This window comes from Sphaerodactylus townsendi, linkage group LG06 (genome assembly GCF_021028975.2).
Source record: "Sphaerodactylus townsendi isolate TG3544 linkage group LG06, MPM_Stown_v2.3, whole genome shotgun sequence".
Lineage (NCBI taxonomy): Eukaryota > Metazoa > Chordata > Lepidosauria > Squamata > Sphaerodactylidae > Sphaerodactylus > Sphaerodactylus townsendi.
In genome coordinates this window covers 104,718,869-104,731,841 of record NC_059430.1, presented here as the reverse complement: position 1 = coordinate 104,731,841, position 12,973 = coordinate 104,718,869, and positions in this window count along the sequence as shown.

The window sequence follows — 12,973 nt, the reverse complement described above, 5'->3', positions numbered from 1 at the left end:
CTGAAAAGTAGTAGTTCCCAACTGGAGTCGGAAATTTGACCGTTACACAGGGTGAAGCTGGTACAAAACCACGTCAATCCCTGTGGTTGTGTGGAGCACTTAGGTCGAACGCAGCTCGAACTTAGGTCGATAACCCAAGTGCAGAATCGACCTGTGAGTAATGTACGTGCTCAGAACATTATTGGAGCCATAAGCCAGGCAGTGGGTGATGAAACTGTAATTTCAGGAAGCAGATCTGATGGCCTACAAAACAGTTGTGGTGGATCACAGATGTACAAAATCCTTTTGCCAAAGGGGCTTGGACAGATTCATGGAAGGCAAAGTTCTGGCTGTTGGCCATGATGGCAAAATGGAACCTCCGTTTTGGAGGCAGTGTACCTTGGGATACCAGATCCTGAGGATCAACGTCAGAGGATTGCTTTGGACCCCAATGCCCCTTTTTGTGGACTTTATCTGGAATCTGGTTAGCTCCCATGGAAAACTGGACGTTGGACTAAATTATTTTTAATTTCAATATTTATACTCCACTTTTCTCCTGACTAAAATTAGCTGCTAACTAGAGCTGCCAGGCCTTGAGAACAATGCCCTGCCGCTTCAGAAGAGGCTTAATGGAATGTTAATTACCAGGTGGGGTTATTTATTTACTTCCACACTTCATAGCTTCACCATCCATTTTCATCTACTAAGCTTCTGTTACAGGTGCTTAGACAGATTCAAGTCTCTGGCCTTGTTGGAAACCCTACTTACAACAATATTCCCCCCTCTTGCATTTGAGCCTTACAACAACCATGTGAGGTGGATGAGGCTGAGAGAAAATGATCCAAGATCACCCTGCATGCTTCTGTGCCACACTGGGATTCAAAACTTGGGTCTCCTAGATCCTGGTCAAGTGCCACAACCACTGCACTACACTGACCATTGGTCCAGTCCAGCAGAACCCTTCTTATATTCTTTAATTGTGTGGGCTTTTTTAGATGATCTGAGCCAGGAGGAGGAGGAGGAGGGGGAAGAGGAGGGGGAGGAGGAGGGGGAGGAGGAGAAGAAGAAGAGGAGGAGGAGGAGGAGTTTGGATTTATATCCCCCTTTTCTCTCCTGTAAGGAGACTCAAGGGGGCTTACAAACTCCTTTCCCTTCCCCCCTAACAACGAACACCCGAGAGGTGGGTGGAGCTGAGAGAGCTCCAAAGAACTGCGACTAGCCCAAGGTCACCCAGCTGGCATGTGTTGGAGTGCACAAGCTAATCTGGTTCACCAGATAAGCCTCCACAGTTCAAGTGGCAGAGCCAAACCCGGTTCTCCAGATTAGAGTGCACCTGCTTTTAACCACTACACCACGCTGGATACAGATCATCATCTGTCATTTAAAACTACTGTAAGTAAGAGGCACCTGGATACCTAGGATAACCAGTGGTCCACCGAACACAAATGATACTGAAAAAAAGTATGTGGATTGAATTAGTGATGGAAGCAAAGGGCATGAACCTTGTATGAACTTCCTCCAGTCCAGTGATGGGGAATTGCTGCCCCTTGTGACACAAACCCTCCTCAACAAGAGCTCCGCTTCCACCTCAGGTGCTTCCTAACGTGTGATTGCTTGGCTTTGCTAATTAGCTTTCCGATGGGACTCGCTCACAAGAAATATTTTTTCCCAGGATGCTCTTCTGGAAATGTCCTTTAAATCTGGGTGAGAGCCTGCCCTCCAGGCCTAATGAGGGCATTCTGCATGCGGCTTCGGCATGGGATGAATTTTCTTCCTGACTGAGTGAGAGAGGGGGCTCTTATTGAATAAACCCTTTTCTCTATTTCCAAAGCGCTGCAGAGTCCTTTGCAGTTGTGCGCTAGAGGAACAGCCACATGGAATGACTTTTGTGTGCAGGGCTTCTGAAAGACGGCCATGTCAAAAGAGAAGGCGCTGGAGTTCTGTTTGAACTCCCAGTGTGTTTTATTCCCTTTAAATAGCAGATGAGGATATGGGTTGGGGGCTATGGTATTGGGAAAGGTGAAGTTAACTTTTCCTATTTGCACCATTTCCCAGTTGAAAATGCCTTTGTTGGGCTTTGTTAACCATATTTATTTATTTATTAATTTATATCCTGCCCTATTCCAGTAGGGCTCATAGTGATGTTGGTTGGTGAATCGAGCACCATATACCTCTCTGTTATTTTTCTCCTTTCTCCACAAGAGCCAGCTTGGTGTAGTGGTTAAGAGCAGGTGCACTCTAATCTGGAGAACCAGGTTTGATTCCCCGCTCTGCCACTTGAGCTGTGGAAGCTTATCTGGTGAACTAGATTAGCTTGTGCACTTCAACATATGCCAGCTGGGTGACCTTGGGCGAGTCACAGTTCTTCAGTGCTCTCTCAGCCCCACCTACCTTACAGGGTGTTTGTTGTTAGGGGGAAAGGGAAAGGAGTTTGCAAGCCTCTTTGAGTTTCCTTACAGGAGAGAAAGGGGGGATATAAATCCAACTCCTCCTACTCCTCTTCTTCTTCTTCCTCTTTTTCCTCCTCCTTTCCTGATGGAGCAAAACCAGGCAGAGAGCATATTTTATTAGGGGAAAGGTTCAGACGGGAAGAGTTAACCCCCTTAGATGATCAATCTAAACTGGATCATACCTAAAGTGTACCATGGACCACAGTAAGAATCATTCCCATGGCATAAAGGATCTATGGGTCTAACTACAGGCCATCCGTATACTGTATGTTTCCTCAACAGGGCAAATAGCACCCCTTGAGGCTGCTTCAAGTGGGGAAAATAGCACAAAGGGAATTAGAGACTCCCATTCCTCAAATATGAGTTCTAGGCATAGAACTTCCCAAACTTATCTGCCTACCAGGTATGAGGGCAAATCTGGAAGATGTATAACATGCAAGTCGTTTCCCAGACTGAACTTTGGGCAAAGGAGAACTATCACAGGAAAGATGGCAGCAGAGTCCCTTTTTATTCAGGCCAGTGAGCAGTCTTGACTTGGGAGCTGTTGTGGATGGTGGGGTTGCAAGGCCTGTGGGTAGCATTGCTGGGACTTTTGGCCCTCGGGAGGGGAAGCAACGCTATAGGAATTGGCTTTTGTGGGTTTTCCAGGCTGTATGGCTGTGGTCTGGTAGTTTTCTCTCCTAATGTTTTGCCCAGCTGTGAATCCAGTTGAATCCAGTCGTGAAAGCCTGCGACAATGTAATGCAGGAATTCCCTCAGTCTCTATGGTGAAGGAAACACAGCATCCAGGACATTGTCCTCCCTACCCCCTTCCTCCACTGTTGCTCCATTGCTGGATGACAGAGGGTGAAGACAGGATCTTGCCTGACATGGGGATTGTAGGGGTGTCCTGTAACACTACTCATATCATTTGTGGTCCAAAGCCTCCCTTCTTGGGATGGCTAGTTTCTTAACAGTTTCCCATTCATTTATTTTTAGCATTTGTTTATACCTTGGTTACTATTTCGATCCTTTGTTTTTTGCTATTGGTTTGTAGATTCATTGGTGCCAAAGACACTTCACATACAATTTATATGGCAGGTGTGAGCCCCAGCTATGCCAGCAATGATGAGGCACCCTAATGACATTGACAATGGTGAGATGAGCCTTGGAGTAGCAAAGTCCCAGTAATCGAGGAATGAGCTGAGAAGAGGCGTACCAGGGCGAAATGGTGCCCAGGGCAACACTTGCTCCCACCACGCTCCCCCGTACCCCACTTACTTTAGCCACCACCATCAGCGGTCCTGGGCAGCCTGGTGTGGCTGGGCATGCTGGGTCTAGACTGAGGGGTGCCCGATGGGCCGGAGCAGCCGGGCCAGGAGCCTGCCGCAGGCTGCCCTCAACCCGGCTCTGCCAGGCTACTCCTTCAGCTGGTGGACCCTCCACCGGCTGAAGGAGCAGTCTGGCGGGGCGGGGCCAAGGGGTGCCTGGCAGACCCGAGCAGCTAGGCCAGGAGCCTGCTGTGGCCAGGAGCACACAGGGTATCCCCACATGATCCAATGGGGCGCCTGGGGTCAATTGATCCCCCACGTTCCTCTGTCAGATACGCCACTGGCAGCTGAGGTTTGTCAGTACGCACAGTGGTCAACTGAGCCCTGGTAATGGGAATGAGTAAGTGATGATTGCTAATTTCCAGGTGGTTGCTGGAGTCTCCTTCTTTTGCAACTGATCTTCGACAACAGAGATCACCAGGAGAAAATAGCCACTTTGGAAGGTGGACTATATGGTATTATACCCTGATGAAGTCCTTCCTCTCCCCAAACCCCACCCTCCTAATGCTCCACCTCCCAAAGTCTTCAAGTATTTCTCAGCCCTGTGCTTGCAATCCTAAACACCAGTGATGCTGGTAATGATGCAAAGGTGGTGGTGGAAGGGAGGCTCTGTCCAGCCAACAGGCATTGTCCGTGCTGAGCAGCCGCTGCCTCACTACGGCTCAGCTCGCCCTGCCTACCAGGAACTTTTCTGCTAAGTGGAAGTGTTAACCTGGGATACAGGATGCTGGATCACATGTGACTTTTGTCCAATCTGATGTAGGAAGGAAAGGGGCATGAAAGAAAGAGAAGAAGGGGCAGACCAAAGGCGGGTGCTGATTTTTTGTTGTTGATGCCAACAGACCAGCAGAGTCGTAAAGAACACCGTGGACAACTCTGGGGGGCTTCCTTGTGCAAGGTAGCAGTCCTAATGTGGCAGAATGGCAGCTTTGTCTCCGAAGCCAGGAAGTGGCAGAGGTGGGGGGTGGGGAATGAGCTATTTTTGGTCTCCTCTTCTGCTTCCTGGGATTTGTAGCCTGGAGCAGGTCTGAGCCAGAGGGAATGACGTGCTGGGTGTTAGCAAATTGCCCACATTGCTAATGCAGCCTGCGTGTCTGACCTAGACTTCCCAGCTCCCAAGGAGCAGGTGGATGCTCTGGAACAAGGGCCCTGAACCTGATGCAGCACTTTAGCGTGACTTGTTTATTAAGCTTCTGAGAGGGTCACTGTGGGCAAGGCTGGGTAGATTTCTGCCTTCCTGAGCCAGCCAGCGAGGCAGCGTGACAGCAGCTGTATTCAGACAGACTAATGATTTATCTGGCACAGACTGGGAAATGGTTCGAACAGTGTTGATACATTGGGTGTGTGTGTGTGTGCGTGTGCGTGCGTGCACACGTTTTAATGCTTCGCCTCTGAATGAGGACCAGCCAGTTCCTAAGAAGCTCTGCTGTCGTTTCTAAAAGCCCAGAGAGCCAGTTCCTAGTCCTCAGGGTTGCAAGACACATCTCAGGGGACTGAAAGGCAGCCAGCTGTCACTGCAAATTTCACAGAAACCTGTCGTGACTTCCAGCCAAGAAACTCTGGGGACTGTGAAGTTCTGTGAATACCAGGGCCATGAGGAGGAGGCAGACAATGGACAGAGGCATAGCAAGGGGGGAAAGCGCCTGGTGCGCTGGTGCTTCCTCTACCCCTGTCACGGAACGCTTCTGCCCCTGCCTCAGAACGCCCCTGCCTTGCCCCCGGAAAGCCCTTGCCACGCCCGGTGCGTCGCCCCCTGCCCCCGCCCCCTTGGAGCTACACCTCTGACAATGGCAAACCACCTCTGAACATCTCTTGACTTGAAAAACCTACCATGGGTCATTGTAAGTCAGATGTGACTTGATGGCAAAAAAGCAGCCTTTGTATGTGAAGTGGCATTGAGTTCCAGCCCATTTAAGACAACGCGGTGGGGCTTTCAAGGTGAGAGATTAACAGGAATGGTTTGCCACTGTCTTTCTCCACAAGGTGACTCTGGTATTCCTTACTGGTCTCTTAGCAAAGTACTAGCCAGGACCAACCCTGCTTAGCCTCTGAGATATGATGAGATCAGGCTAGCCTGGGCCATCCAGGCCAGGGCTAAGAAGCCCTTTGGTCCCCTTTGGAGCAGCAGTGGCGTAGGAGGTTAAGAGCTCGTGTATCTAATCTGGAGGAACCGGGTTTGATTCCCAGCTCTGCCACCTGAGCTGTGGAGGCTTATCTGGGGAATTCAGATTAGCCTGTACACTCCCACACACGCCAGCTGGGTGACCTTGGGCTAGTCACAGCTTCTCGGAGCTCTCTCAGCCCCACCCACCTCACAGGGTGTTTGTTGTGAGGGGGGGAAGGGCAAGGAGATTGTAAGCCCCTTTGAGTCTCCTGCAGGAGAGAAAGGGGGAATATAAATCCAAACTCCTCCTCCTCCTGCTGCTGCTGCTGCTTTGAGATTTGCACAAGTCTCTTCCACACACAGAGCGGGGCTATGTTTGAGATCTCAGCCCCTCTGGCTTGGCTACCTGCATTTTGCTGAACTGATGTTGACAGGAGGAGACCTGAGACACTTGAGCAGAACTAATGGGCTTTGGGGGTGGCATGATCTTTTCTGACACCTGCTCTCTACTCCCTCTTACAGCAGCACAGGTAAAGCATCCCAAGAGGGCTTCAGCATCTGGGCCTACATACTATGTTCTATATCATTAATGCGAACATGCAATAATGTGCTGTTTGCTTTAGTAGTTGGGGGTGGGGGGAGGGTCCAAGTGAGATTTTCTTCCAGTCTGTCAGAACAGAATCTTTTTTTTTTACTAACAAATGCTTAGTTTGTCTTAGTTCCTGCTTTTCTCCCTGTGGTTGCCAGCTGGCCTGGAGAAAAATGATATGTACCTTTAGTAGAAGCTTAACAAGTGGAAATGGGCAGGGAAAACTTTGAATGGCATGGTTTTTTTCCTTTTAATTTTGCACTTTTTCCCCCATCTATTTGGTTCTGGAAACATTTTCCCATAATTTTTCCTCTTTTGTTTTCCCAAGTACTTTTACTGTGTTTTCCCCCTCCTATTTGTTTCTGAGCCAGCTTCCCTTGAGTGTGCAATCATGTTGAAATGGTTTTTTATTTCTCTACCCCACCAAACATCTGGGCTTTATCTACATCTCCATGTTGTCGACCAACCTCCCCTTCATCCATTTTCTCCTCCTCCCTCCTCTATTTTCGAAAGGATTTCAAAAGCATTTCTCTTTGTTGTATTGAACTAGCGATGTAACATTCAGGCAGAGACACACACAAGCAGGGTGGATTGGATCAACTTTATCACTTTCATTTAGAATTTGCAATGGAATGTTCAGACAGAGATACAGACATGCAGTGCTGATTTTTGTGGGATGTTAGGACATAGACACAAGTCGGGTTGATTGTAATAGTTTTGGCAATTTCATCCTGAATGAGGAATGTCAGAATAAGTCTGCAGTGAGGAGCAGATGAAATTGACACTGGAAGTTGCTTTTTGCAGGAGGAAATTAACAAGGGGCTGTTGACATAATGATGGTGTGTTTCTACAGCCTCTAATTTGGCCTCAAAATGTGGTTTTTTTGTGGGGTGGGGGGGAGTGGACAGGCTGTAGTTCCTTCAGGTAATGTTGCCTGCCCTAGGAGTTGTTTTGGTTTCCATTTCATGTTTGTAGTTCTCAACAGTAGAAGTGGCCTGCCTCACTGGTCTCCCCTTCTGACATCACACTCTTCTCTCACGGCGGATTGTAGCAGCCTGCCCTTTAATTCAAGATCAGCCCCACAGCTACAGCCAATCAGAACATGGGGAAAATGGAAATGTTCGCACATGCATGGAAACGTTTGCATGGAAAATGCAAATAAACCGGGCTCGTGCATAATTAACTGTAGTTCTTCCTCCCTGTCTTAACGGGCAGCCATGCTAAGGGAGAAACCAAGGCCCTTTCCCCACTTACCTTTGACCACCCTACTCTCACCGCGCGTCATCTCTGGCGCGCTCCCGAGCTTCCCCACAACCCCGCGCTCTGCACGCTACTCTCCTCAAGTAGCGCGAGGTCCTGCGGCACTCCCCACTACAGGGGCGGCGACAGCGCAGCCGCCCTGACGCTGCCGCTCTCGCACCCCCTCAGCGCACAGCATCCCTGCCCCTTGTCAAAAGGCGCCGTTTTGAGGAGTGCCAGGGATGCCACACGCTGAGGGGGTGCGAGAGCGGCAGCATCGGAGCGGCTGCGTTGTCGCCGCCCCTGTAGTGGGGACTGCCGTGGGACCTCGCACTACTTGAGGAGAGTAGCGCGCAGCATAAGGTAAGTGGGGAAAGGGCCCAAGATAAGAGTAACCTGGTATGTATGATCCCAGTTGTACCCCAGGGTAATCATGGCATGTGGAAAACGCCCAAAACACAGAATTTGATCACTGGGAAAATCTGTGGTAAGTTTGTGCATGCAGAAAAGGCCTTAGATTTGAAAGCAAAGCAACAATTGTGGGGCTTATGCTTCCTAATCTTTGGGAGACAACCATTAGAACTATTTTTTAAAATGTGATCTGCCATTAATACAAGCCTGCTTTTGCTGAGAAGAAAAGAAGCACATTCCAAATAGGTAGAATTTTGTGTGGGGTGTGTGTAAAGAGCTTGGAAGACTTACATTGCAATCTAAACAGGGTTGCATCTTCTAAGTCCTAGACTTCAGGAGATTTAGAAAGATCTAACAGCACACGATTGAATGCATCTGCTCATAAGTGACACCCAAAGTTGCAGGGAAGTTGAAAATGTGATTCTAAATCTGCCTTCCATGCACAGCCATCGAAATTTGGCAACCAGATAGGGGCGTCTCTAAAACCATGGGGACGTTTTTTGTGCCTTTCACACATTTATGGCAACAGCTCACAAGTGCATTGAGTGGTACATTTGAATTCATTCTTGGACTTCAACACCATGTATAGGGGTTCTGCTCTTGACTAGCAAACTAGGAAATTGAAAACATATTTTTGATTAAGTTTTATCCTCCCCGCCTTTCCCCAAGGCATTCAGGGTACCATATCCAATGTCCATTCCCATTTTATTCTTACAACTTCAGCAGCATGTATAGATTAGCAGAGTAAACTAGGAAATTGAAAACATTTTATTCATTATATTGATTAAGCTTTGTCCTATCGAAGGAATTCACAAGGAATTAACTAAGATCACCCAATGGGGATTTGATTCTGGACCTTCTTGGTCCTTGTCCAACTATTATGACACCCTTGTTCTATGTAAATATGCCTATTTTTCAAAGGTTTACTTTGCAGATTTCAGCATTTCTTGGTACAAAGTTCTGATCTTTGTTTCAAAAGGTACCCTACACACAACCCGCCCTGGAGATACAACCTTAGGTTTAGAAATCCAGATGCCCGGCCACCCTACTGGCAACTTGAATCTGGTGACTGGCATCTGATATTAAGAGTCGAGGTGGCTAAAGGCAGGCTACAGGGCTGAGGTGGAGGAAACTTAGGCATGGGATGTTTGCCCTGGCTTGGATGCTATTTGGAAGCAGGGGTTGAAAGCACCATGGTGCTTTCATGTATGTCCTGGGTTTCCCTGACCTTTCTAGTGATCTTTCTCAAAACCTGCTTTGCTGTGATATTTTGGGAGAGATCATGGGAAAGTTGAGGTGGCATCCATGTGGATGGGAAAGTCTAAACTCACTGTTTTCCTTCCCCCTGGTGCCCTGCAGTGACCACCACCCCCTGCCACCAGAGGGCTTTTTGGTCTTTAAAATCTTTACTTTGCATATAGTTTAATGTTATAACGATCTGTGTACTAGCTCTTTAGAATTCTCAGCATTCGTTAAAATAAAAATGTATCTAGCCTTTTTATTTGCCAAGATACACCTTGCAGCTCTGCAAGGAAAAAAGACTATAGACTTACTGTCGACGAGACACTAGACCAGGGGTGGCCAAGCTATGGCACTCCAGATGTTCATGGACTACAATTCCCATCAGCCCCTACAATTCCCTTCAGCCAATTTGCCATGCTGGCAGGGGCTGATGGGAATTGCAGTCCATGAACTTCTGGAGTGCCATAGGTTGGCCACCCCTGCACTAGACGCTAAGAAGACAAGTTGCCCAGACTGAGGGAAGACAGCAGGTCTTTGAGAACTGATCTCCCTCAGTATCACTTTAGCAGCATTGTCTGGTGAACCAGGTTTGTTTCCCCACTCCTACACATGAAGCCTGCCGGGTGACCTTAGGATAATCACAGTTCTCTCAGAACTCTCCCAGCCCCACCTACCTCACAAGGTGCCTGCTGTGCGGAGAGGGAGAAAAGGAGTTTGTAAGTTGCTTTGAGACTCCTTATGGTTGAGAAAAGTGGGATATAAATCCAAACTCTTCTTCTTTATTTGTCCTCCAACACCATTGGACTTCGCAGACCAAGAGAGTCATGGGCAGTTGTGACACTACCCTCTGGAAGTGTCTGAAGGTCTTTGACTAAATGCCTCAGGAAAATCAGGAGGCTGGTCTTGTGCCCGTAAGCCCTCCATTCAGTGATGGTTTCCTACCACTAGAGGTGCTGTGGACCCTGCCCTGGCTGCCTCTGGGCTGAAATTCTGAGCAGCCATAGCTAGGTGTTGTGGGCTGATCTAGGCAGCTTCTTGATACCACAAGTCTGTGGGTCATCCAATACTCCTGATTAAAAGTTAACCTGTGGTACAGGAGGGCATAACAGTGGTGGGATTCAGTACCACTTTGGCAGAACCGGTTGTTAAAATGGTAAGAACATAAGAACATAAGAACTAGCCTGCTGGATCAGACCAGAGTCCATCTAGTCCAGCATTCTGCTACTCGCAGTGGCCCACCAGGTGCCTTGGGGAGCTCACATGCAGGATGTGAAAGCAATTGCCTTCTGCTTCTGCTGCTGCTCCTGAGCACCTGGTCTGCTAAGGCATTTGCAATCTGAGATCAAGGAGGATCAAGATTGGTAGCCATAGATTGACTTCTCCTCCATAAATCTGTCCAAGCCCTTTTTAAAGCTATCCAGGTTAGTGGCCATCACCACCTCCTGTGGCAGCATATTCCAAACACCAATCACACGTTGCGTGAAGAAGTGTTTCCTTTTATTAGTCCTAATTCTTCCCCCCAGCATTTTCAGTGAATGCCCCCTGGTTCTAGTATTGTGAGAAAGAGAGAAAAATTTCTCTCTGTCAACATTTTCTACCCCATGCATAATTTTATAGACTTCAATCATATCCCCCCTCAGACGTCTCCTCTCCAAACTAAAGAGTCCCAAACGCTGCAGCCTCTCCTCATAAGGAAGCCTCTCCTCATAAGGAAGGTGGTCCTTGTAAACAACCAGTTGTTAAATTATTTGAATCCCATCACTGTACCCACCTACTCAAAAGGGATGCTTTATAGTTCTACTCTATGTCTGGTGGTCAATGTATTATGGAAGTATTTGCTTATGCTATGCTAAATATTGCTTGTGTGCCATTGGCTCTTCATTCCATGTAATTTGCTAGTAAGTAATTTGCTGGTAAACTATGTGGCAAATAAGTTTCTAGAACTTTCAGTTCTTTCAGTTTACGCAATTTCTGGTTCTGCCCCACCGTAAAGTGAAAGACAAACAAATTAAAAAATTAAACTAGTGGAAAGGGAAGAAAAGACTGCATATACAGTGAAACACAGAGGCAGCTTCAAATGCATGTCTTTGCTTTAGCTGTGCCACTGAGTTGCCGCTTAACCAATACCAAAAGGCAAATGTGATGATTATGTTAAAAGCATAAGTAGAATCCAGATGGAAAAAGATCTTGAAAAAGGCCATTTACTGCAGCGAGAAGGGCACAAGCCAGGTGTGGCAGTGACAATCCAAAGTATTTTGCCCCCTCAGAAGACTTGCATTCAGAAGTATACTGCTTCTGAATATGGAAGTTCCATTTAGCCATTATGACTAATCAAACACACCCTCCATGAATTTGTCATCACAGCTTGTGGCAGTGAGTTCCATAAGTTAATAATTCTGTATTGGGGAGGTGGGGTAGAAAGAAAAGGAGCCAACTCCCAATCAATTTCATTGGCATTTATTCTAGGAGCCATCATATTTCTGCTGTTGTGAGAGAGGGAGAAAAGAATATCTTATTCTACAACACTCAAAGTTTTCGTAAGACTTTCTTCTGTGTCTCTATTAGTTCCTCCTGCCCAGTAGTCATTTTTTTCTTACTAAAAAAACCCTCAAATGTTTCAGGCTTTTCTGCAAAGGAAGTTGCTGCAAACCATTGATCATGCTAGTTGCATTTCTCTTTGCCTTTTTGCAGCCATATGATTTCCTTTTTGTGATGGGGAAACCAGAACAATGCACATCTATGGCCATACCACACATTTAAATAATGGAATACAACTTGCTGATTCAGTATTGTGGTGAAGAGAGACTGTCATGGGTGAAGAGAGATTGAGGAGATCCAGCTTTTATGCTGTACAAGTCACTGGCTGACGTTGGGCCAATTAGTCTTTCTCCCTAGCCTACCTCTCAGGGTTATTGTGAGGATAAAACAGGAGAGAAGAAGAGTTTGGATTTATATTCCCCCTTTCTCTCCTGTAAGGAGACTCAAAGGGGCTTACAATCTCCTTTCCCTCCCCCCCCCCCTCCACAACAAACACCCTGTGAGGGGGGTGGGGCTGAGAGAGCTCCAAAGAACTGTGACTAGCCCAAGGTCACCCAGCTGGCATGTGCTGGAGTGCACAAGCTAATCTGGTTCCCCAGATAAGCCTCCACAGCTCAAGTGGCAGAGTGGGGACTCAAACCCGGTTCTCCAGATTAGAGTGCACCTGCTCTCACCACACTGGCCATGTCTGCCGTCCTAATCTCCTTCTAGGAATAAAAATACAGCCAAACATTTTAGAAAATCCCAAGGATGATCTTCCCTTCAAAGGTAGTTTATGTTAGATTGTAAAATGGGAGCCCATGGCACTTATAAATGAAACAATACGTACCAGCACTTTAGTGACTAACGCAATTTATTCCAGCGTAAGCTTTCGCGAGCCAGAGTTCACTTTATCAGTTGCATTAGAGTGTAAATCCATCAGGCCAATTTATATGCACGACGGAAACATGGGATGCGGGAAGAACGTTACAGAGACAGGCCAGTCCAAATCAAGATTCAATCCAAAGAGCAATCAGTTCACTCACAGCAGATGTGAGACACTCCCAAGTATTGTAAAACTGAGGGTAGGATGAAATGAGATCAGTGCAAAGAAGTTGGGGTGGTCTGGCTG